The following is a 24,902-nucleotide window of genomic DNA, read 5'->3' on the forward strand; positions in this document are numbered from 1 at the left end:
ATCAAATTCAAATGCCTTTCGTTTCGTTAGTTAGCTGGACTATGCTAATTTCCGGCATTGTGTTTCTATCACCCAACAACACCAAGTAAATACAGTTTACCAGGAAACATACTAATATTTTGTTACAAGTTCACCAAAAGTTTTAAGTGTATACCTCGAATCAGACATGCGAGTAAACAATTCCAATTATAATTTAACGCACATGCCCTCCCAGTGACTTCACAATAATGGTGTATTTCACTCACAACTAAGTACTTAAGAATATTTATTTTAATAAAATGCTTGCGGGACACGAGAACAAGTATCGGCGACAATTTCGAGGTTGCTCACTAATTGCATTTAGCAGCATCGCCTGTCCTTCAATCTGTAAATTTTCAAGGGCTCGCAAAAATGCACGTATTTCCGCCGCACTACACTAAACCTCTTTGTTTTAGTTGTGTTAAACTGACATTGTAAAAATTGCAATCTTTGAATGATCAGATTCATTTAAAATTTACTTTTGAAAGTCAAAAGTGTGATATAAATTGTACTTAAAATTAATTGATCCCGCTCGATGAATTCAACTGGGAATTGTTGGTTGGGACCGATGTGTATATGAGAACATATAACCATAAAAATCACGATATACAGTACTGGGCAAAAAAGTCCGATCAGAAGGAAAACTTGATTTTTGAGAAAAAATGTGGAGCTGATAAAGTAAATATGAGGGTTTTTGTGTATTGATATTTTGCACTTGCACTATTTGATACGGCCACAAACATACTTGGCCTCAGCCGCAAAAGGAAGTCGGAACGGCTGGTTTGACAATGAATGTAAGCTAGCAACGGAACGGAAGAATGCCGCATACCGAGTAATGTTGCATTCTCAAAGAACGCGGGCACGCGCAGAGACTTATCACGAACTCCGTCGAGCGGAGAAGCGTCTTCACAGACGGAAAAAGGAAGCCTGGGAGAACCAACAAGTCCGTGAACTAGAAAAGTACAGGGAGCAACCGCACCAGGCGCGGAGGTTTTACCAACAAGTCAGCAGGATGAAGCCTTATACACCTCGATGCTCATCCTGCCGAGACAAAGAGGGAAATCTGATTTCCGACAGAATGGGCATATTGGAGCAATGGGTTGAGTACTTTGATGAGCCACTGAACAACCAGAACATTGGCTTGGAGGTACCGCCAACTGAAGACGACGGACAAATACTGCCACCACCAAGTTTAGGAGAAACAGCCCGTGCAATTCATCGGCTAAAAAATCATAAGTCGCCAGGAGCCGATGGAATTATAGCCGAATTGGTTAAATATGGAGGCGACCAGTTACACCAAGTGGTTCATCAATTTGTGCTCAAAGTATGGGACAGCGAATCAATGCCTGACGATTGGCAAGGAGGCATTATCTGTCTCATACGTAAAAAGGGAGATATCACACAGTGCAGCAATTATAGAGGTATCACGTTGCTGAGTACCATCTATAAGATATTTTCCACTATCTTGCTAGGCCGGATAGCCCCATACGCCCAGAACATCATTGGCCCATACTAAAGAGGCTTCACTTCAGGCAAATCAGCAACAGATCAGATTTTCTCTCTGCGGCAGGCGATGGAAAAACTGTTGGAATATGGACAACAGTTGCACCATCTTTTCATCGACTTTAAAGCCGCCTATGATAGCATAGCCAGGGTAAAAGTGTGCATGAGAGAATTCGGTATCCCGACGAAATTAATAAGACTGACTAGGCTGACCCTGACCAATGTGCGAGGCCAGATAAAAGAAGCAGGATCACTCTCAAGACCATTCGATATCAACAACGGTCTACAACAAGGGGATGCGTTATCATGCGTCCTCTTTAATCTGGCCCTCGAGAAAGTGATCCGTGATGCTGAGGTAAATGCAAGAGGCACGATCCTTTTCAAGTCCACCCAACTACTGGCCTATACTGACGATATCGACATCATGGGAAGAACCAACCGAAACGTACAAACTGCCTTCATCCAGATCGAGCAGGCGGCGCGAGATCTTGGGCTGCACATCAATGAAGGCAAGACAAAACATATGGTGGCAACGTCAGCACCGAAGACGAATCAACCAACAACATCAAACCGCACTGGTCAAACACAAACACGAAGAAGAATAAGGATAGGAGAATACAACTTTGAGACCGTTGACAATTTCTCCTATTTAGGGTCGAAAATCACAACCGATAACAACTACGATGATGAAATCCGCGCACGGTTGTTGTCAGCCAACAAAGCCTATTTCAGCTTACAAAGACTGTTCCGCTCGAAACGTCTCACCATAGGGTCAAAGCTCTTACTGTACAAGACTATGATCGTTCGAAAGAAGAATCCTCCGAAGAATTTTTGGCCCCCCTACATGAGGATGGACGATTCCGTAGCCTACACAATGACGAAATCTATGAGCGATACCATGACCATCCGGTTGTGGCTAAAATCCAGCTCAATAGGTTACGGTAGGCGGGTCACTTAATCCGTATGGATGAGGATGATCCCACCCGGAAAGCCTATAAGGACAATATCTATGGTAGAAAAAGAAGACGAGGCAGACCCTGCCTAAAATGGAGCGATGGCGAAGGTCAGGACGCCAGGCAGCTTTTAGGGATATCGAATTGGTGGACCTCGGCGCAAAACCGGGATGTCTGGAGTTCCTTATCAAGGCAGGCCTGGACCGCATACCGGTTGTTGCGCCGTTAATGATGATGATGTTGGCTTTTCGGCTTCTGTTCAGCTACCTTTTTCTCCATTAGTGCCCACAAGTTGTCTATGGGGTTTTAAAAGTACTCTTGGCGCACAAGAAATATCCGCACTAGAAATCGTTGCACCCGCACCGAACTATCTATCAGGAATCTCCTTTACTTTTCTTTAAAACAATAAATTAAGATTTAAACGAAAAACTTTATTTAATAACTTATTTTAAATTGCACTCGTTCAGATCTCGACAGATCTCACAAAACGTGTGATTGTTTCGAGGGTAGAGGTAGAAGAGAGATAATGAAAGTCCTTTCACATCATACAACGAAAAGCAGTCCCAGATCATCCTGCTCACCAGCTGGCGTACTGTGGTCTGAATACACTCCCCACTGAATCGCTCACCTGATCTTCTCCATACCCGGTGGGTTCCATCTAACCCAAAAATATTAAATTGGAATTCATCGGAGAATATTACAGTTTGCCACTGTTCCAGGGTCCAATTTTCGTGGTCCTTTCCCCATAAATAGCATTGCTTCCGCATTCTTCCATTTATTCATTGTGGGACGTTGGCCATGAAATTCGCCCTCTCTGAGCCTCCGACGAACCATTGATGCATCAATTTCTGTCCCAATGGCATCCTTGAGCTCTTTTTTAATGTCCGATGAATTTTTGAACCGATCACGAAGGCAGAATCTGTGCATCAGTCTGTCTTCCGCTGATGTGTTCTTTCTCCGCCTTCCAGAAACCTGTTTCCGGGCAGTACACCCAGTATCCCGGAATTTTTTTTAAAAAGTCAGCTACAGAGGACTGACAAAAACCCACAACGGCCGGTATTTGTCGTGTGCTATATTTTTTATGAAATAAAGTAATTATTTCTCCTTGGTCGATATCACTTATTTTTTTCAATTAACGCTCTTCAAAAACTTACCACTGCGTGAAACTACAATCTAACGGTACAAATATTTTTTTCACATTTGAATTTATACAACAACAAAAAAACTGCTTCTCAATTCAAATTAAAATAACGGACTTACGCGAGATTAAGTAGGGCACACTTAACTGATGGGTTTTTTTACAGTACATGACACATGATTAAATACAAATGAATATTTTGCTTTCCCTCGAGAATTGAAACAGGCTTTAAACTTTAAGTAAATTCCTCAAAGCTTCAGATATTAATGATTTGATACAAAGCGGCATAATTTGTGCTTTCTTCCATTTTTTTATTCAGTCCAAAATTAACTCTCTGAAACTTTCATATAAATTTTTTAGATCAACCGTTGAAATTGCGTCCCACTGATCCTGTGTTCCTTCAATTAGCTGCTGTCTACTTTTGGGTATGGGCCACGTAAAATAAATTCATAGTCATTATGAGGATATTTTTCCTGTCTCCTCCATCGGGTACTATTTTGTTCGTTCTTACCTTTTTAAGGTTTTGTTTGTAAAACAAAACCTTATTAAAATCGGTTTACTGTCTGTCTGTCTGTCCGTCTGTCTGTCTGTCTGTCTGTCTGTCTGTCTGTCTGTCTGTCCGTCACACGCATTTTTCTCAGAGACGGTTGTAGCGATTGACACCAAATTTGGTAGAAAGATGGGAACTGCGAACGCTCACGCATATAGTGAGTTACATCCTTTTACGACGAATTTAAGGGGGGGTCCCCATACATGCAAAGGGAGAGTGTAAATTTTTTTTTCATCAAATATAGTCATGTGTGGTATCAAATTAAAGGTCTCGATTAGTACTTTTCGAAGCCAGTCTTAGTTTTGACATTTGTTGAAAAGGTGGGGGGTGCGGGGGGTTGAAAGTGGTCATTTTTTCAACGAAAATCTGGAAAAAATCAGGGGGCTGTCACTATATGGTGCCTAGGCTCCGAAATACCCTCCATACCGATACCTGTTCAAATAAAGTTAATAATAGTACATTACTATAATTTTTAGTAATTGACAGGAAAACCCCCCTTAAGTTCACCCTAGAATCACAAAATTTTGCAACAATATAGGCTACAGCATAGGGCATGATCCCGCCAAATTTGGTGAAAATCGCACTATTACTAACAAAGTAATACTTGGTCAAAGCTGTCGCTTCTCTGCAAATTCGAGACTATGAATGTCAATATCACTTGAAAGTGGCTATTTTCACATAATATATGCATATTTTACGTGCTACATGCTAATGGGACAAATGCACACCCAAATCTCTTTATAAAAGAAATACACAAAACCTTTCATACCTGAAGCGTCCAGCTTCCGGTTTCCCGACTTGTTAATTTTTTTTATTGAGCATCCGATGCAGTTGTATCCACGATTTCTTCACATGCAAGGTGTTTTTACACGCGGGTCGGCTCGTCGTGATCGGTTTCGTCATTTTATTTTACCAAATGCCTGATCAGGATGTAATCACAAGACCTTTAAATCCCCATCTAGTGTATCAAGCTATCATTGTTTTCGCCGGCTTTTTGGTTGCTTACCATTGACTTCGATGTTCAGACTAATATTGGTAAGTGAACTCTCGTTAGCGTGAATTACGTGACCACACCATCGAAAACGCCTCACTCGCAGTTTTTCCACGATCGGTGCAGCCCCATATCAATTGCGGAAATTCTCATTTCGGACGTGATCAAAACGTATCACGCCATCTGTGCAATGCAACATCTTCGTCTCCATTACCGCAAGACGCCGTTCATTGTCTTTAAAGTCGGCCAACACTCAGAACTGTAGAGAGCGGCAGACGTTAGCTGATACGTCGATCACAAAGAACACCAATTGTGGAATGCCATTTCACTGCGTGAATTTCATTACGAAGTTCTCTGTTGGCTAATAGCTTTGACCCGAGATAGTAAATTCGCCCGGTTCTGGGCAGGTTATTGGAGCTGACAGCGCTGAGCAATTCAAATATCTCGAGTCAACGCTATCAGCCAATGGAGAAATGTGGTGTGCTCCTCACAAAGGGAAACACCAAACTTTTTATACCTGAAGCGTCAAGCTTCCGGTTTCCCGACTTGTTTAAGGTTTATGGGATTAATGTTCATTTAAGATTTTATGGCTAAAAATCATATTCTACTTTTTAAATGTGTTTTTCTCGAAACTGCATATTGCAGCCCAAAATCTATCCAAAGAAATTCTTTGCAATTTTCATGACTTATTCAGAACATACTTCTAAGGTCCGCAAACTAGGATAATTGCGATTCATTCAGTAGTTTTTGTTTATTCATTAAGAACCTTAAAAAACGCCAAAATTCACAAAAAAAAGTTTAATACGGCGCCAAAAATTTAACTTTTAATATTTTTTAATAATCCTAGTTTGCGGACTGTAGTTAAGTCTGCACGTTAAAATGCCGTTTCCTTTTTTTCTTCAAACTAATCGCAGTGCCCTCTAGCGTGGCAGCAGAAAAACACCTTTTTTGGAGACGGGTGTATAAGTTGCCCCGTATTTCAATAATGAACTATGCTGTCGAGCATGCTCAAGATATTAATAAATATATGATGAAAAATTCGTATTTATATCTTTATCCAGTTCTTCACAAAAAATTTCTAAACAAAGCGACCTTCACACGGATGACCCCCTTAACCAAGATTGCATTTAAGTTTATAAAATGTTAACTCACATTGAAATGATCTTCACAATACAAACCTGCAAAGAAACCGAATTTCAGCTTTCTGCGAGGTTTTTGTGGAGTTATTTGGGCGGAAGGCATGGAATAATATTTTATCGTTCTTATTGGCAATTCACCGCAGAAGTAACTTTGATATTTTGATATTTTCATGAGGAACTATCGGCTATCGGCCTACTGAACTTACTTAACCTGACTTGTGACGTCACACAACATGGCGCAGACTTTTCAGTGTGTTTGAATTTGGTTGAAATTTGAAATGCCAATTATTAAAAAAAACAGTTTTTTTGAACGGTCTTTGAGAATTTTGTTAGATTGTACATAGAAGTGATTTCCGTCATTAATGAAAATAAGGGGGGAGTCTATTATGGTACATTGCCCACCGAAGTTTCCATTCGGCCTTCATCACATTGGTCCCCCACGATAAATCTGTATTTGGATTTAACGCGCTATGTATAGCGAGGTGCACCTTTGACATCCAAATTTCCGGAACGAAATCGAGCGATCTATTTCTGGGTCCGATGTTTACTCACAGCAACCGCGACCTTATGCTTCACAAATTTCTCGGCATGTTTTTGCAGCGTTTTCACTATTTTTCTCTAGTAAAAGAGCATCACATAGCGTCTTTCTTCAGATATCTTGCACATTTTTAAATCAATATAACTTTATGCGTGAGCGCCGAATTGCAGAACTGTCCCGACTAAGAATGTGAAATCAAATGAATGAAATGTCACCTTTCAAACGTACGCCAGTTTAGCACGATTGAATAAGTGCTGCCAAATATATAGGTATCAACACTACATAGTAACATAAATCCGCGGAGACTTTTTGTATTACCCAATACATTGCCCGCGGAAGTTTCCGGGCGGCCTTCATCACATTCGTCCTCGACGAGCAGTCCGTATTTGGATTTGGCGCATAATGCATACATATATGCTACCCGGTAGATAATGAAGATTTCAACAAGTTTATCATTGCACCCATATTCGTAGTTATACCATGTTGCGCTTGCAGCGAAATTATTCTAATATCTTTTTCCTACTCCAGGGAAATAAGCCTAATAATCTTGGATATGTTAATGACTTATAAGATGTAACCAGGTTTATTAAATTTTCTCCAACCTTAATTATTCAAGAGCATTCTCATGGGGATTGATAAGGAGGAGGAGTGAAGTGAGGTCTCACGTCCTGTTATTTTTTTGGGGGGGGTTGGAGGATTGCTTTTATTTTATCTATACTGATTAACTGATTGAGTTTTCTTTCCATTGAAATGTGGGGGCATCTTTATTGAATTTATCAGTGGATCCCCTCATTCTAGAACACACATTCAGTATTAGGAAATTATATTGTTTATTTGGCTTGTGGAGGCACAAAATGGCAAATGTATAAATTCATATTCTCTGAAATATTAATAATGTATTTTGTAGGGGGAATAACAGAAAGTTGATTGAAATTCATAAACTGAAAACAACCATCTCTTGTGTGTATTTAAGTCAGAAGTCACACCTTTTGTTTATATGAAAACTTTCCCGTGTGATTGCTTTGCACATGTCGAAGACGTCATCAAGTCAAATGTTACGAGCAGACGTCATTAAACAAAATGTTATGAGTAAGTTCACATAAAGCCCGTATTTTATTGTCCCTCGTTCAGGTGCAATGGCTAATTATTCTGGACCGATTGCGATCATATGTTTGGGAAACTAAGTGGCATAATAGGATGGAAAAATCAAAGATAATTGTCGGGGTCAATTACCCATAGGCGATGCCGTAGGCGCTACATTTTAAAAAAAAACTTTGGCAATGAAAAGTGAATTGCATTTTTTATTTGGGTGTGTTCAGTTAAATAGATGGGACTAGATCGGTACATTATTCAATATTATACGCTATAGTCAGTCTTTGTCCATTACAGCAGGTTACGACATTAATACTCTATGCAGTTGTGGGAGCCTTTCAGGTTTAAACATTCAAAACGCTTGTTGGTATATTTGTAGACACTAGGTATACTCGAAATTAATTAGGCATATATATGGATGTATTTACTCAATTCAGTTTTCTCAATGTCACTCGGGTTGAGGTGCATTGTTCCTTCTGCTTTCTGAATGGATGTTTGTTACTGGGGGCAATAATTTATTTTCGGAATTATTCTCTTATTAAAATATTTCACCGTCCGGTGCCTCTTAAAGAACAAACTAGGCCGCGAAATCTGCAATTCATCTGACATTCTGTTATTGTAATATCGAAAAAAGAATGGAATTAACTGTGAATGCTATTTCCATAAATTACTATATATGTATGTAAATTTGGGCTAAGATAATTTATTTTAATTGCATTTTCGTTTTTTTTTTTTCAGGTCAAAGTGAGCCTCGTTTCGTAAACTTTACTCTTTGTAAAAATGGTAAGAAATTGAAATAGAAATAGTTATAAGTAATCACAATAATGTATTTTCTAGTGTTCTTCGTTTTTAGTGCATTGAAAAGTTATTCAAATCATGCATTTAAAATGCAATAGCTCTTTCTTAATTCTCGTATTCTCTCTAAACTTCTCTTGTTATGTTAAACAACGCTATTTAAATGTAACTATGAGCAGTAGCCCATTTACTATTATATATGATAGTTGCACTTCTAGAGCTTGCCAGCTACGCCATCATCGTCCATTCTTGGCTATGTGTTTCAACTCTTGACATTCCTCTTCAACTGTTGTACGGAGTATATCTCAAGGGCGACTGGTGAATTGAATACTATGGACTGAACAAAGCTGATAAAAAATGTGCTCAGGCAACCAAACTTGATTTTGCTGAATAGAAGTGATGTTTGAACTCACTACACCGCATTATAGTTTGGTAGTTTTGGTAGAATTCATGTAATTCTAATAGATGTGAAGAATTATTTTTCAAATAAACATGAAAACGAAAGATAAAACGACATTCAGCATTGAACAACTTTTATCCATCATTTTAACGTTTAATACAAATGAATAGATGGATGGAAGGATACTGCAGTCTATTGACCTATTTTCTTTCTACTATAGTTCATTTATGCGAAAAGTAACGCCCTACTCCTGTTTACTCCATATTCCTGGGGAATATCAACTCTTGTCGAATATCTCCTGAGCGCAACGAATCGGATGGGACTATTCACTTAAAGAACTTTGGTAGGATATACAATAAAAGGCAGTAATCGGCCATAAAACCCGATCCTATACAAGTTTTTCATTCGCTAGATTGAGGAGTTAATCTACTAGATGCATCTGATGGAGGATTTGTTGTTCAACAACTGGTATTTTTCCACCGCATGAGCGCGAAGTAGTCCTATATGAAAACTGTCTCGTCTTTTTCATTACAAAGTCTGCATGTTGGGCCTGCAGTACAGGTTCCCATTGTATTCAGATGTTTGTGTAAACAACAGTGAGCGATTATTAGACTTATCAACAGCCTAAGTCCTAAATTTACATAATTTCAAAGTAAATGAAGTACATACTAATTCTTTACACCGATAACTCGCTGCCTCCAATCAGCAAGTTAGATACGTAAGCTGACAGTCTCATGTAGATCGCTCAGCTATGAATTTGCTAATTTCAGGCTCCTGGTTTGGTGGTTGGTTTTCTCTTACTTTTTTGTAAGTTCATCCGTTTCTTCAATACCGTTAATCGCTTCGTGCTTTTCTGACCACTTCAACGATATTTCATCTTCGGCCGCGTGGATTTTAAGGTCTTACTGGTATTCCCCATAACAGTTTAGATTTGGATTGATGCGATAGCTATTAATGTTGCCTGATATCAAAGAATGTGGATATACTTCCTCAATAGATTTTCCTTGCAACATGTTTATTGCATACATCTCTGGCTAAAATATAATGGTTATGGGTTGTGTTGTTATGAAGTTTTACGTGTCCGGCCGCTATTCAGTCTTTTGTTTCAAGTTCATTTGTGTACCATGCATATATGTGGTTTTTCCGATCCTCTAGCCACAAAGATTTCAGTTCTTGCTGATTATCGTTGTTTTGACGTATTAGTAACATTTCAATGACATTATATCACTGTCCATCTCCAAGATTGGGGTTGTGATTTCGTTTGAAAGTTTGCTATGCCCCTTACGCCATACTTGTCCAATTGCTATTCAACTTAAGCTTGTGTGATACAATTCTTGCTTTTTTCTTTATTATGAGGTCCAAAGATAGTAGATGTAGCGACGTTTCCAAGACAAGGACTGATATGGTATCCATACAACCTACAATACAGAGCCAGACGTGTCTTTGGTGAGAAGATAGATTCTTAATAGTTTGTCTCTGTTCCTATTTTGGGAATCACATCATTGTCCCATAGGTCAACATGGCTCGTTTTCTTTGCGGCAAGTTATATATAGTATATGCTTCAAAGGTTTGCTCTACTTTATGTCCATATCCAGATTCAGCTCCAGATGTTTGACCTCGCTTGATAGATGAAGCTATTCACCAAAAAAGATGCGTGTTTGGGTTCATTCGGCTTTCTCTTTTTGCTAAACGCAGCGAAACTTAAGTAATCCAATTAAGTAATTATGATTACTTATTATTTTTATTGAAATATTTAAGCGAACTCAATGCGAATTTTATACAGCAAACTCAACGCGAATTCTATACAGTAAACTCAACTCAAATTCTATTTTCAAAAAGGACTTCCATATTCTTTAGCAATTTTCAACTTAATAATAAGTTCAGTGACAGGTCTGAAAAACATGATTACTGCGATCTTCCACTCCCTTGGTGTGCCACGCAAAGTGGATAGATCCGCGCCATCTATTCGCTCGCAACATTCGAAATAAATTTCGAATGCTGCGAATCCTGCCGCGCCACATCACTCCGCCCCCAGATGAAACCTAGGGGGTTTCAGCGACTGATCCCCGAACTTCGTTCGCCGTTAATCCACAAAGCGGACACGACGTTGCTTCGGGGCGCACGCGGGTTTCAGCCTGGACAAAGAGACCGCCTTTTTGTGACCACCGATCTCGAGCTGGAAGAAATGTTCTCCCCGCTCGAGAACGCGATACGGGCCCTCATATGGAGGCTGCAGCGGCTTCCGGACGGCATCCGTCCTGATCAGCACATGCGTGCATGTGTCCAGTTCCTTGGGCGAACAAGCAGGTATGGACGAGTGTCGAGTGGGTGGTGTCGCCTTGATGCGCCGGAGATTGTCCCCCAGCAGACGCACCAACCCCGACTCCGTGAGACCCGATCTCTTGTCGAAGACCGGATCGCTTGGGAGTCTTGGGTTCTCCCCGTAAACCAGCTCCGCGGGGCTGGCAGCAAATTCCTCTCGGCGGGTTGTACGAAGGCCGAGTAGGACGAGAGGCAAGACTTGCGTCCAGGACGGGTCGTCGCGTGCCATAATGGCGGCTTTCAGCGTCCGGTGCCAACGTTCCAACATCCCATTGGATTGTGGGTGGTATGCCGTAGTCCGCTGGCGTTTAAAACCAAGGAGTTTGCCTAACTCGGAGAAAAGGGTGGACTCAAATTGCATTCCCTGGTCAGTGATGACCACTGCAGGGACGCCAAAGCGAGGTATCCACTCTCGACAGAGGGCTTCAGCACATGATTGCGCCGTGATGTCTTTCAGAGGTATTGCCTCAGGCCACCGCGTGAACCTGTCGATGATTGTGAGGCAATACTTATAACCATGCGAGTCTCGCAAAGGCCCTATAATGTCGAGGTGTATGGTGTGGAAACGCTTGGTAGTGCGGGGGAATGAGCCCACTTCTTTCCTAACATGCCTGGAGACCTTACATTTTTGGCATGCGATGCACTCTCTGGCCCAGGAATTAATATCCTTGTTCATGGAGGGCCAGAAGTATTTTCCGGTGACTAACCGGTTTGTTGTCCTGATGCCGGGGTGCGCCAAGTCGTGAACTGCGTGGAACACTTCCTTGCGAAATGTGGCCGGAATGTATGGCCGAGGTCCCTTTTCCGAGTCTTCGCAGCAGAGCGAGAGGTTTGAGCCGAAGATGGGCAACTCCCGAAATTTGTATTTGGGGTTGGACTTGAGGCTCTGAAGTGCTGCGTCATCCACTTGCGCCTTGGCAATAGCCGAGAAATCGAGTGAGGCGGGGATGTTAACTTCGGAGACACGAGACAAAGCGTCAGCAACAATGTTGTCCTTCCCGGACACGTGCTGGATGTCCGACGTAAACTGGCTTATGAAGCTCAGGTGTCGAAGCTGACGAGGGGACGCTTTGTCGGGCTTCTGTTTCAAAGCGAACATGAGAGGCTTATGGTCCGTGAACACTGTGAACGGCCTGCCTTCTAGGGAGAAACGGAAGTATTTGATGGACAGGTATGCGGCGAGCAGTTCGCGATCGTAGGTGCTGTAGTTCCGTTGAGCGGGATTCAACTGCTTCGAGAAGAAGCTCAACGGCTGCCAAACTTGGTCCACCTTTTGGTGAAGGGCAGCACCTACTGCGATGTCAGAGGCATCAACAAAAACGGCTAGGGGTGCATCTTGCAGAGGGAATGCCAAGAGTGTAGCGTCAGCCAGTTGTTGACGAGATTTGTCAAACGCGCAGATAGCCTCTTCAGACCACACGATCTCTCGTGTGTCCTTAGTTTTGGGGCCAGACAAGTACGCGTTCAAAATGGACTGGAGATGGGCGGCCTTGGGCAGGAAACGACGGTAGAAGTTTAGCATGCCCAAGAACCTCCTCAACTCCCTCACTGTCTTTGGACGCGGGAAGCTTGTGATTGCTTGCACCTTGTCTGGGTCGGGCTGTATTCCTTCAGGGGAAATGAAATGGCCGAGGAATCTCACCTGTTGTTGAAGGAATTTGCATTTCTCAACGTTTAGGACTAAACCGGCCTCAAGGAGACGTTGAAAAATGCACTCGAGATGGGCTAAGTGCTCAGACTCAGTGGAAGAAGCGACCAAAACATCATCCAAATATACGAAACAGAATTCGAGGTTTCGCAGGACTGAGTGAATGAACCTTTGAAAGGTTTGCGCCGCGTTGCACAATCCGAAAGTCATCCGGGTGAACTCGAAGAGTCCAAAGGGTGTGCATATTGCCGTCTTTGGAATGTCTTCAGGAGCTACTGGAATTTGGTGATAAGCCTTGGTTAAGTCCAAGGTCGAAAAGATGCGGCAATTCGCGAGGTGATGCGCAAAGTCGTGGATGAGTGGAATTGGATATCGGTCAGGAACAGTCTGTGCATTTAGCCTTCTGTAATCCCCACATGGGCGCCATTCGCCGTTTGGCTTAGGGACCATATGCAGTGGGGAAGACCAACAGCTGTTTGAGGGCCTGCAGATACCCTGTTGAACGAGTTGTTCAAACTCTTTCCGTGCAATTGCCAGTTTCTGAGATGGTAGAGGACGCACCTTCGAGAAGATCGGAGAACCAGTAGTGATAATGTGGTGCTGCACATTGTGCTTCACTGGTTTGGAGAGACTACAGTTGGTAGTAATCTGGCTGAACTTTTGGAGAAGTGCCCGAACACGAGAGTCGGTAATGTCTTCTAAAAGAACGGAAAGATTATTGCCTGGGTGAGATACCATATGTCCCGACGTATTAAGGTTGGTCGTGGAATCTATAAGAGACTTGTTTTGCAAGTCCACCAGCAATCCATAGTGACACAGGAAGTCTGCGCCTAGTATGGGGAAGCTGACATCCGCCAGGATGAAACGCCACGAAAACGTCCTACGCAAGCCAAGACTCACGTCCACTTGCCTATACCCGTACGTGTTTATGCGGGAGGAATTTGCTGCCGCAAGTTTGAGCGATTGAGGGAAAAGTTGATGATGCTGGGGTACGGGAAGAACCGAAACCTCCGCACCCGTGTCGACGAGGTAGTTGCACCTGCTGAGGGGGTCAAAAATAGTTAGGCGACGTGGTGCTGCGTTCTGGGTGGCCGCCGCCAAAACCCCCCGCGGACCTAGTTTTTTGCGGTAGAAGAGAATCTACACGGTAGCGTACATCTTGTCGCTTTATCCCCGAATCTGCGGTGGTACCAGCAAATCCCTGGGTCCGTGGACTGTCCTGACGACCTGCTACCTGATCGCCCTTTTCGGATGGCAGACCGCGAGCGTGCTCGCGATCTGGCGCCCGAACGCTGAGCGTCCAACGTCGCCCGCATCTCGGCCATACTGGCTGTTAATGCAGCAATCCCGCGCCTCAATTCACCCACCTCATCCGACGGTGGTTGAACGGCCGCCAAGGTTGGGCGTACGTACACCTCCTGAACCTGGTCGGCCGTCGCTGCCAGTTCCTCCAAGGAACCGGAGACGCAAGCGAGGATCGCCTGGGTGCCCTCCGGGAGCCGACGCAGCCAGAGCGACTTGATCAGGTCTTCGCCGATCTTACTCCCACCCAATTGCCTCATTTCACGAAGCAATTGGCTGGGAGTTCGATCACCTAAGGTTAAACCTGCCAGCAAGTGGTCTAATTTTGCCGACTCGCTTGCCGACAGGCGCCTGATCAACTCGCTCTTGAGCTGCACATACGATGTCGACTTCACCACGTCGGACACCAGAAGTATGGACTCTTCGTCCAGGCCGATCACCGCGTAGTTGAAACGGGTCGCGTCCGATGTGATGCCGGACATTTGGAACTGTGCTTCCAGATGCACGAACCACAGTTCGGGGTTCCGCCGCCAAAACGGAGGAACGCGTACGGCGAGGGCGGTCACTTGCGGGTTCGATGGGCCTGCTGCGTCTTTATTGTCAAAAGACATCTTGTTTCACGAAAAGTACGAGATTGAAATGCAAACGCGGTGAGTTTATTCTGAAACGCGGTGAACTTTACACCGACACGGCAGGCCGCACCCACAAATGCACGCACGAAACGAGAAAAAACGAAGCGGACGCTATCCAGCGCAGACCAAAAACACCACCAATGAGAATGGAGGACTCGCGATGCTAAACACCTGCACGCCGTCTCTTGCAGCGATTTCAATTTTTTTATTACTATTTTTTTTTTAACTGAATAAATAATATATTATATATAAATGAATAATAACTTCTCTTAAGAATAACTCCTCGTTGTTTGTCGGCTGTAGCTGCGGCGTTGGCGGTGCTGGGGACGTCCGTTTGTTGCCGTTGTTGATCGTTGTGGCAATGATGACTAGTTCGGTGCGTGAAAGGTGTTGTGCAGGAGGGCGTGCGTACGGGAAGTCGCGTGAAAATCCACTTCTGGTGAGGGTCCGACGTGTGTCGCGCAGTACACTGTGTAGAGAAGGTTTTCTCGCGTTTTTCTTTCTTGCCTCTGCTCCGACTCGGGATGTGGAGATGTGACACGTTTTCGTGATGTTTACCACGGCACTCCACACTCAACTGTAGATGCGAACGCGTGAAAATCGCTTGCCGTACGGTCTACTGATGTTCTGGAAGGATTTCTCAGTCCTTGGAAGTTCTATTTCTGCCGTGTTGTTCGGACGAATTTTTGTCGTTAATAGAACTTCACCAATGTCGGCGATGGTGGAGTTGAGTGCGGCGGCGAAAGTGGCTGCGGCAGCGATGGCGGCTGCGGCTGCGGAACTCTTATTTATCTCCAATCGGTTGTTGCGGCTGCCTGCTGGGCGATTGTGCTTGCGCAGACTGCGATTTGTTGATGGGGATGATGATGTGCTTGAGTTTTTCAATTTTGCAGGTTCTGGGAATTCGGGATCCCAGTTGTTGATGCTGTTGGTGCGAGTTCCGGGGTCACCAATTAAGTAATCCAATTAAGTAATTATGATTACTTATTATTTTTATTGAAATATTTAAGCGAACTCAATGCGAATTTTATACAGCAAACTCAACGCGAATTCTATACAGTAAACTCAACTCAAATTCTATTTTCAAAAAGGACTTCCATATTCTTTAGCAATTTTCAACTTAATAATAAGTTCAGTGACAGGTCTGAAAAACATGATTACTGCGATCTTCCACTCCCTTGGTGTGCCACGCAAAGTGGATAGATCCGCGCCATCTATTCGCTCGCAACATTCGAAATAAATTTCGAATGCTGCGAATCCTGCCGCGCCACAAAACCATTGACTGCAGTGTCGATCTCTATGCGACCACCATATTCCTAAATCAGCCGTTGATTGCTCTCTTGAAAACCGAGCCATCGGTGAAATAACGGAAAAGACACACTGGCTCATTCTGAATTAAATTAAATCGTAGCGATTTGGCCAGAAAAGAGACGAAATTACCAGACTTACGCGACTATCGACCATTATGAATATCAAAAGAACATGGACTCAAACTTAAGATACGACCCACCAAACGGGCTATGCTACCCTCGTGACCACCGAGCATGGTGAGCGGCTCATCAGCCGAGAAACTTGACTTTGAATTGACAATGTCCAAATGCAGTTCCGCGAAAAGAGACGCCGCATCATAAGTTTTTCGTCGATAAAACGGTCAGAAATTGACATATTTAAAATGATATGAACCGGGAAGCAAAGAAAGCTATCGCTGTTATTCGTACGGCTGATTCCAAGGATTTTTATGATAAATTGGATACTCAAAACGGCAAGAGAGATATGTACTAATTTCTCAAAAGCCGATTCCAACGCGCACAGGATATCGAACATTTTTGTTGTATTAATGATAAGAAGGGTATATTGCTTACTAATTAACAAACCGCGACGGACGAATGTTGGGGATAGTTCTAACAGATTTCAACGGAAACATTTGATCACCTAGCTATCAATGGCACCGATGTTGAATAAGTGATCAAACGAAAGAAATGGGGAAAGCAATAAGACCTGGCGCCATTGCAACTGAGCTTTATCGAGCGAAAAGCAGAGCCCGAAAACTTTGGCTCAGTGAGTTCTTCAATCGCGATAAGGAGGGTAGAACATAATCTAACTGGCAAGGAAGCACAATCGTTTCAATATGGAGAAAGAAAGGGTGTTTATCCCATACAACCATGAAAACCATATTCGCGACATCATACATTTGACCGTGAATACAGCTAGGTTTGTCATGAATTCCGGAACTACTGCAATACTTGCTGCGCGGTTACTCATAGAGGAACACCGCGAAAAGCGTCGCCCTTTCTATCAAAACCGTGTCGTATCTCTGTCGATGTTTACCAACGCCCTTTTCTTTGTTTTTGTCATGGACGCCCCACGCGGGACATCCAACGTCCAGCGTCCTACTACTCTATTCAGATGATGTTTTATAAGAGTCTCGTAACAAAGCTTATCTCGAGAAATTTATCCATAAGTGGAATAACCACCTCACGCTGCACGATCTGAGACTGTATTCGAATAAAACAGAGTTTTAGACCACCGACCCTAGTAAAACCGGTACTACCATTGTAAGTGCCAGCAATCTGCAAATAACTGAACGATTCAAATATCTCGAATCTATGTTATCAGCCAATGGTGAATTGCGTTATGAAATTGTTTCACGCCTCAGTGCAACTTGGATGAAGTGTTATTCTATAATGGGCGTCCTTTGTGATACAACCCACAACGAGCATCTCAAATCCAAAATTTACCAGTGTCTTTCGTCGTGTTACCGTCTACAATTATGAGTGTTGCTCGAATATCAAAGACAATGAACGGCGCCTAGCGGTAATGAAGGCAAAGATGTTGCGGTATAAATGAGAAATCTGCAATGGGGTTGCACCGATGGTAGAAAAATTGCGAAAGAGGGGTCTTCGATGGTATGGTGATGTGATTCGCGCTAACGAAAACTCCCTAGCTCAGATTGGCCTGACCATCGAAGTCTATGGGAAACAACTGAAAGGCATCGGAAATAACGGCTTGATACATTGGATGACTATTTAAGAGCATTTTGACTCCACTAGGGTCAAACCTATGAGCGAGAAAAATGACGTATTTGATCAAGACGGAGCGACCCCACTACTGAATGAGACAAAGGCTAAAGAAGAAGAAGCGGTCTGGTTGAGGTTGACCGTAAGATTCTCCTGTTGACGCGGTTTTTCTACTAAACACAAAGCTTTTGCAAGTTTTGAAATCATTTAGTGGGATATTTAGAATGTGAGTATGCTGGTGTCGCAAACATACCCTTGGGCGTATTACGCTCCTCTTTTCCTAAGTCTTGTACCTCGTTTACTACAAGGACCTTTGGACATCTTCTGCGTGTGCGAGGCATATAAAATCTCATTATACAGATGTAATTAAGCAGCCCTGCTTACAATTATAGAAGATATAGAAGTCTATAAAGAAATATAATTGAAGGCGTCTATTATGTCCATCAGAATTACGTCTCTTGTCTCTTTGTTGCCCGTTGCAGTTTCAATCTTTGATAGTAGCTGATGAAGTGCAAAGGAGAGGGTAGTTCCTCTGGATTCTTAACAAGAAAATAAGTTGAACTTACTGGCTTATGTGCTAGGATTTGATCTTGCCGCGATTATGTTAGAAAGACCACCTTAACTTGTCTCTTCTCATTTATTCTTATTGAGTGTTACGATCAAGTTCCCAAATCCAGTCGTCTTTATTCGCCATATTATGTAAAACCGTGTCAGTATATCGAACCTCTTTTCCAGCTTCTAGAAGAATTTCTAAAACTTCTTTCCCACCATAATTGAAGTTTGGAGATTTACTAGTCAGTGTTTAAAAGATAGAAAAAAAACTTCCATACTAACTAAGAATTATTATTTATATTCTACAAATACTGTATTTCGGAAACCAACTATCCTCTTCATCACTGTGTTCTCTGTTCTTTCCTTCGAAGAACTGAGGCTTTGTGGAGGACTCTCATCGTAACACCTCCTCCGACTGAATAGTCCCTCCTTTGGTGATCTTTATTTCGAGTATTTCCCATCACCACGGTCATATAGGCATATATAGAGAGACTAGTGTTCTGTTGCTCCAGTTGTTATTGCTTCACCAAGTCTTATATTCAGAACATTTTTACCCTTCGGTCGTTCAAAGGGGGTTCTGAAACCGTCAGCCACTCCTGGCGGTATCTCCGATTCGGAAGGGGCAATGGGTGTTAGCTCGTTTTCGCCGTTGAATAGGTTGTCCTCTTTGCTTGTTCTATATCTCTTTGGCGTTTGAGCTCCAGTCGACCTTTTTGCTGGCCATAGCTATAGAGTTAGTGTTACTGCTGCTCTGTTCAATTGGCGAGGATTAGGAATTTTTCTCACCCTGAAGTGCGCATGGATATATGACTACTACGTTTTCATCGGCATTCAGAAATTGACTTAATGCTGCTGGTTTGCTTTCTCTCATTTTTTTTTAGTCGAACCATATATGGTTTGTATGATGGTAACTGATGGGTCACGTTTCCAGTGATCCCGCTCGATAGGCAAGGCTAAATATCGTGTTACCATTTACCCCCAGTGCCATTAACCCACAGTTTATTGTTTTTTTGTCATCCCATGCTTTTCCTTTATTAGGCCCTCCTATTGCGGCGAGGTAGGTAATTGCAGCGGTTACGTTGTCTTAAATATTTGATGGTTTCTCTTTCCTCCTTTGTGGAGGGCAGTTCTTTATTTTTATGCTGCTCCATTTAATTTTCAATCAGACTGTGTTTAATTATCGTTTCATCATGGCACGTTGGTGAATCAAGTGAGGAAGCACTCAACATTGTCTGATAAATTGGACTCTACCCTGAACTAAACTATATGAACATTTTGTAAAGCTGATGTATTTTGCCTAAAAAGATATGTCTCTTCCTAGAAACGTCAGAGATATTCTTCTCCTATGGACTCACGACTTCCTCAATAAACAAAAAACTAACCTTGGTTTTTAATGTGTCTCCAAATCTTTGCAAATCAATAATTAATTTTTTAGTTAAATTTGTGTACTTAACTTTTATCGTCATTTAATTAGTTACAGAACAGTTTGGTCTACTTTTCTGTTGGAGCAATAGATTCTACTCTTATCGTCATGTTTGCAGGAAAAAATACATATTTTGCAAAATATCCGGTTTACGCTGCGTAAGTATTTTCGCCGGAAAGCGTTTCCTTTGAGCTTCAATGCCGCCCGCTTTGGCGGCGGCGATGTACCACTGTTGGTACCCAAAATCAATTCTAGTTTCAAGATAATTTCCGGTCACTTATGGACTTCAAACGTTCCCTCCTTTGTTTTGTTATGGACGTATGATCCTTCAATATAATGAATAATCGTTCGATGCATATGAACGGTGCTACTGAATCTAACAGCCCAAAAGATACAAAAATTTTTATTATCATTGGGAAAGACTTATGTATAGTATATCCTATTACACAAATGTACCAGCGATATCACGCAAAGAGATAATCTATTCTTCTCGATTACCCTTTAGTTGCATTAGGGTTGAGTAAGTTTTCTCGACATGTATGCAATTGTCTTTATTTTTTCCCATGTGCCCATGTCTTCTTCGTTTGGTGCTGAAGAGAAACATTTTCTTGCTGGCTCCAAAATCGAGATAGCTTCTTTTAGAGTAGAATAAAAAAATCAAAAAACCGTTGTCGTTTTCGTTCTACTCAATTTTATTTACGGAAAGTATACATATTTCGGTGATACATTTCGAATCGTTCTATTTCTTTACATGTTTCATCAATCTCACCATCTCGATGTGATTATTTATGACGATATGTTCCGCTATCTTCAATTTGAAGACGGTCGCTACCCTTTTCCGCCTTCCTTCAGGTACTCACCAAGACATGTTTCTACATTCTTTCTGGTTTGCCTGATGTATACTTTTCCGTAATCTACGCCGTAAATTTCGTATATCCCCGACACGGCTATTTGATAGATTGGGTTCCCAGTTTAAACGAAAGGGAGATTTCGTTGAATTTCAAGGCTATTCTTCGTGTGAGCTGTTGATCCAGAGTCAGCGTGGTGAGTGCTTGCCGTTGAAACGTCTTCTTTCGTTTGTTGATCAAGTTGCTCATTGTCAGGTGGGCGTATCCATTTAGTCTGGCGATCTCTAAAATCCTCTTTAACCTGGCCCTCGAGAAAGTGATCCGAGATGCTGAGGTGAATGCAAGAGGTACGATCCTCCACAAGTCCACCCAACTACTGGCCTATGCTGACGATATCGACATCATGGGAAGAACCACCCGAGACGTACAAACTGCCTTCATCCAGATCGAGCAGGCGGCGCGAGATCTTGGGCTGCACATCAACGAAGGCAAGACAAAATATATGGTGGCAACGTCAGCACCGAAGACGAATCAACCAATAACATCAAACCGCACTGGTCAAACACAAACACGAACAAGAATAAGGATAGGAGAATACAACTTTGAGACCGTTGACAATTTCTCCTATCTAGGGTCGAAAATCACAACCGATAACAACTACGATAATGAAATCCGCGCACGGTTGTTGTCAGCCAACAGAGCCTATTTCAGCTTACAAAGACTGTTCCGCTCGAAACGTCTCACCATAGGGTCAAAGCTCTTACTGTACAAGACTATGATCTTGCCAGTCCTCATGTATTCCTCGGAAACTTGGGTTCTTAGCAAGAAAAATTGCGAAATCTTGGCCGCGTTCGAGAGAAGAATCCTCCGAAGAATTTTTGGCCCCCTACATGAGGATGGACGATTTCCGTAGCCTACGCAATGACGAAATCTATGAGCGATACCATGACCGTCCGGTTGTGGATAAAATCCGGCTCAATAGTTTACGGTGGGCGGGTCACTTAATCCGTATGGATGAAGATAATCCCACCCGGAAAGTCTATAAGGGCAATATCTATGGTAGGAAAAGAAGACGAGGCAGACCCTGCCTAAGATGGAGCGATGGCGTGGGCCAGGACGCCAGACAGCTTTTAGGGATATCGAATTGGTGGACCTCGGCGCAAAACCGGGATGTCTGGAGTTCCTTATTAAGGCAGGCCAAGACCGGATACCGGTTGTTGCGCCGTTGATGATGATGATGATGATCTCTAAAATATGCTGATGAGCATCGTTCGGGGGTAGCTAGATTGGTATTTTTCGGTTTTCTATAGATCGTTAAGTCTAATTCCTTTTGCTTTCTCATCAACAAGTCCAAAAAAGGGAATTGACTTTCCTTCCCCCTTCTCAATCGGGCTCTTCTTTCACACTTGGGAAAAGAGCTTTGACGTCGCGAAAATATGCATAGTTAGTAAAATAAGCAAAAACGGCATCAATTTTGTGAATTTTTTATTTTAATTATATAGTTCTACTCAAACGCTCTAATTAAATTTTGTTAATAATTTTTGCCGAGGATTACAGGGATCTGGAGCCGTCGAAACATAACCAAAAACAGAGTAGCCTTAAGAAGTCCAATGGTTACTTTAAATTTGATCATATTTGGGGAAAAATTGTCTTAACTTACAATCAAATTACGCACTTCTTTCACCAGAAACTCAGTCTTTCGATGTTTTGCGTGTAGCTAAAATTGCTCAAATGTAGGTCTTGCAAGTCAAAATCAGAACTTTCCAAAGTAACTCAGATTTTTGCAACTCCATTTGAGAGTTTTCTATTTCCCCTTCAACATTTTTTCAATTTTACCATAAAGTGTTTTACCAACTTTTAACCACTGGATAAGGGTAGAGTTTGTTGTACGGAAGTTCGCGGTTCAAATCTCACTGATGGCAGTGGGATTTGCATCGTAACTCAACGTCGGATACCAGTCGGTTCAGCTGCGAATGACTGCCTGAGTTAAACCAATCACGGGCGAACGAAATGGTGACCAGATTGCCTCCTTAGGGTACTGTAATCCTGTAGTGTACCGCTACGATCTTAAATGCAGTGCTCTAAAACACTTCAAGGCCCAGATCCTATTGGATTGTAGCACCAAACATTATTATTAACGATGGGATTCTTCGAAAAAAAACTGGGCTGCCCATCAATTTTCTATTGTTTTTGGTTTTAATTAACCGGTCTTAAAATATAATGGTCCAATGGCGCCCTCTAGGATGAGTAGGTGTACGGCGAGTTAATTTCTGTCACGAATACACATTTTTATATCTAGAGGTCATGAAAAAAAACAGCAAATTGAGGGTTTTATTTCAAAGAATCCCAGTTCTATCCTTATCCAATGGTAAAAAGTTCGCAAAAACTAGTAAAATATTAACAATATTCTGAATTAGAAATAGAAAAATCTGAATTTGAAATGAATGAAAATCTGAAGTTAGTTTGAAAAGTTCTGTAATGAGCAAAAAGTAAATAGGAGGATCAGATGATCATCCTAAGTGGCCGAAAACGACCTAGAGGGCAGAGCTATTCCAGAAACCTAAAAAAATGGTGAAGGTCCGCCCGCAAAGATTGAAGCTCCATCATTGCGTCTGTCTTCAAAATGCACTGCACGAGTTGAAGCAGGCTGATGTTGAGCTGCGTGTTCGGGTGCGAGTCTCGAAGCGCAGAAAATTACTTTCGAACCAATCCTGCAACCCGCCAAGAGATATATCCGTCCGTCACCCAAGCATCCTGCGTGGAAGGATCAACCCAACCCACAGTATCTCCCCTCGCAGACTCATGCCACCGTCAGTCGTTACGGCGTGTTGGCAGGTGAAGCTCAGCAGAGCTCCAATGACCTGGAGGTAGCGTGCAAGGAAGGCGATAAACGTCGCGAGAAAAGTTATCTCGATGATGTGACATGCCGTTAATTAAATAAAATTGGAAACGACAAAAAGGAAGTCAAAAAAAAAACGAAGCGAAATGCTAAAGTACCAAAGTCGAGATAATGCTGAAAGCAAAAAGAAGCAATAAAGTGGATCGAAATAAAAAACGAAGCAAAGTATATGAAAAAAGGTAAAATGGTAGAATCAAGCGGAAAGAAAAAGGAAGAAAACAACGCAATGGAAAGAAAATAATGAAAATAACAAAAAAAAAATCAAATAATTTAATAAACCAAAGCACCGACCAACTCATCAAACATTCGAGAAAAGAAGAAAGAAAAAAAAATAATGAATTACGAGGACTCCTCCTTCTCTAAATTGTCAACCCCTTTAATTAATTCTCGCAAAACTCTTGGATGACCAAAGTGGCATCCCAACCTCAAAAATTGTTTCACTTGTGTGCAGAAAAACTTCCACATACACATTGGTTGTTAAGGAAGAACAACAATCGAGTCGCTCCCCGTCGCAGAGTATTAAATCAAAAAAAATAAATAAAAGGGATCACGAGAATTCAAACTTCCTCGTCTGAAGTCAGAGAACAAAGTGAAGATGAATCATTTAGGACGGAACGGCACAGCATATAACTGACTACCTCCGTATTCCATCACCATCATCCGTCACCCATCACTTCGTTCATACGAGGAAGAAAGGATATTTTGTTTTTTCCAAATTCTGAAACGAAGAGATAGCCATTTCACATAAAGGTAGGGAAGGACACTCCTCAGAGGCTCGGATGGCAATACCTTTCAGCTTATAGCAGGAACGGGCCTTTTCAGATCCAGAGGCTTCTGGAAGGCAATCACCTACGAGACGTTGTCTCAAAGTCAAAGACAATAAATAAAATTGAGGCTTAGGAACACTTGCTTCCGGGGAAAAAGGCGTGATACCTAAAACCAGAAATGTGAAGGCAAGTGTACGTGGAGCCTAGCCGGGAACACTGTTGAGAATCTATTGATTCTCCATCCGACAACAACAAACGAAGTTGTGAGCCGGAATAGGCTATCTTCCACTTCATTCAGAAGACCTGCAAATAAGAATTAGGCCTGAATCCAGGAAACTTTGGGCCCTATCGTCTGATCCTCCTATTTCCTTTATG

At 42.3% G+C, this 24,902-nt stretch overlaps 1 protein-coding gene across 1 annotated transcript in view; it reads left to right on the forward strand.

Moving 5' to 3' along the window:
- Nucleotides 1-24,902, forward strand: part of LOC119647267 — a 94,102-nt gene that overhangs the window by 24,934 nt on the left and 44,266 nt on the right. The window contains exon 2 of the mRNA XM_038048156.1: nt 8,661-8,705. The gene's annotated coding sequence lies outside the window, so the exon portion shown is untranslated. The remainder of the gene's footprint in view (nt 1-8,660; nt 8,706-24,902) is intronic.

Source organism: Hermetia illucens, chromosome 1 (assembly GCF_905115235.1).
Source record: "Hermetia illucens chromosome 1, iHerIll2.2.curated.20191125, whole genome shotgun sequence".
Lineage (NCBI taxonomy): Eukaryota > Metazoa > Arthropoda > Insecta > Diptera > Stratiomyidae > Hermetia > Hermetia illucens.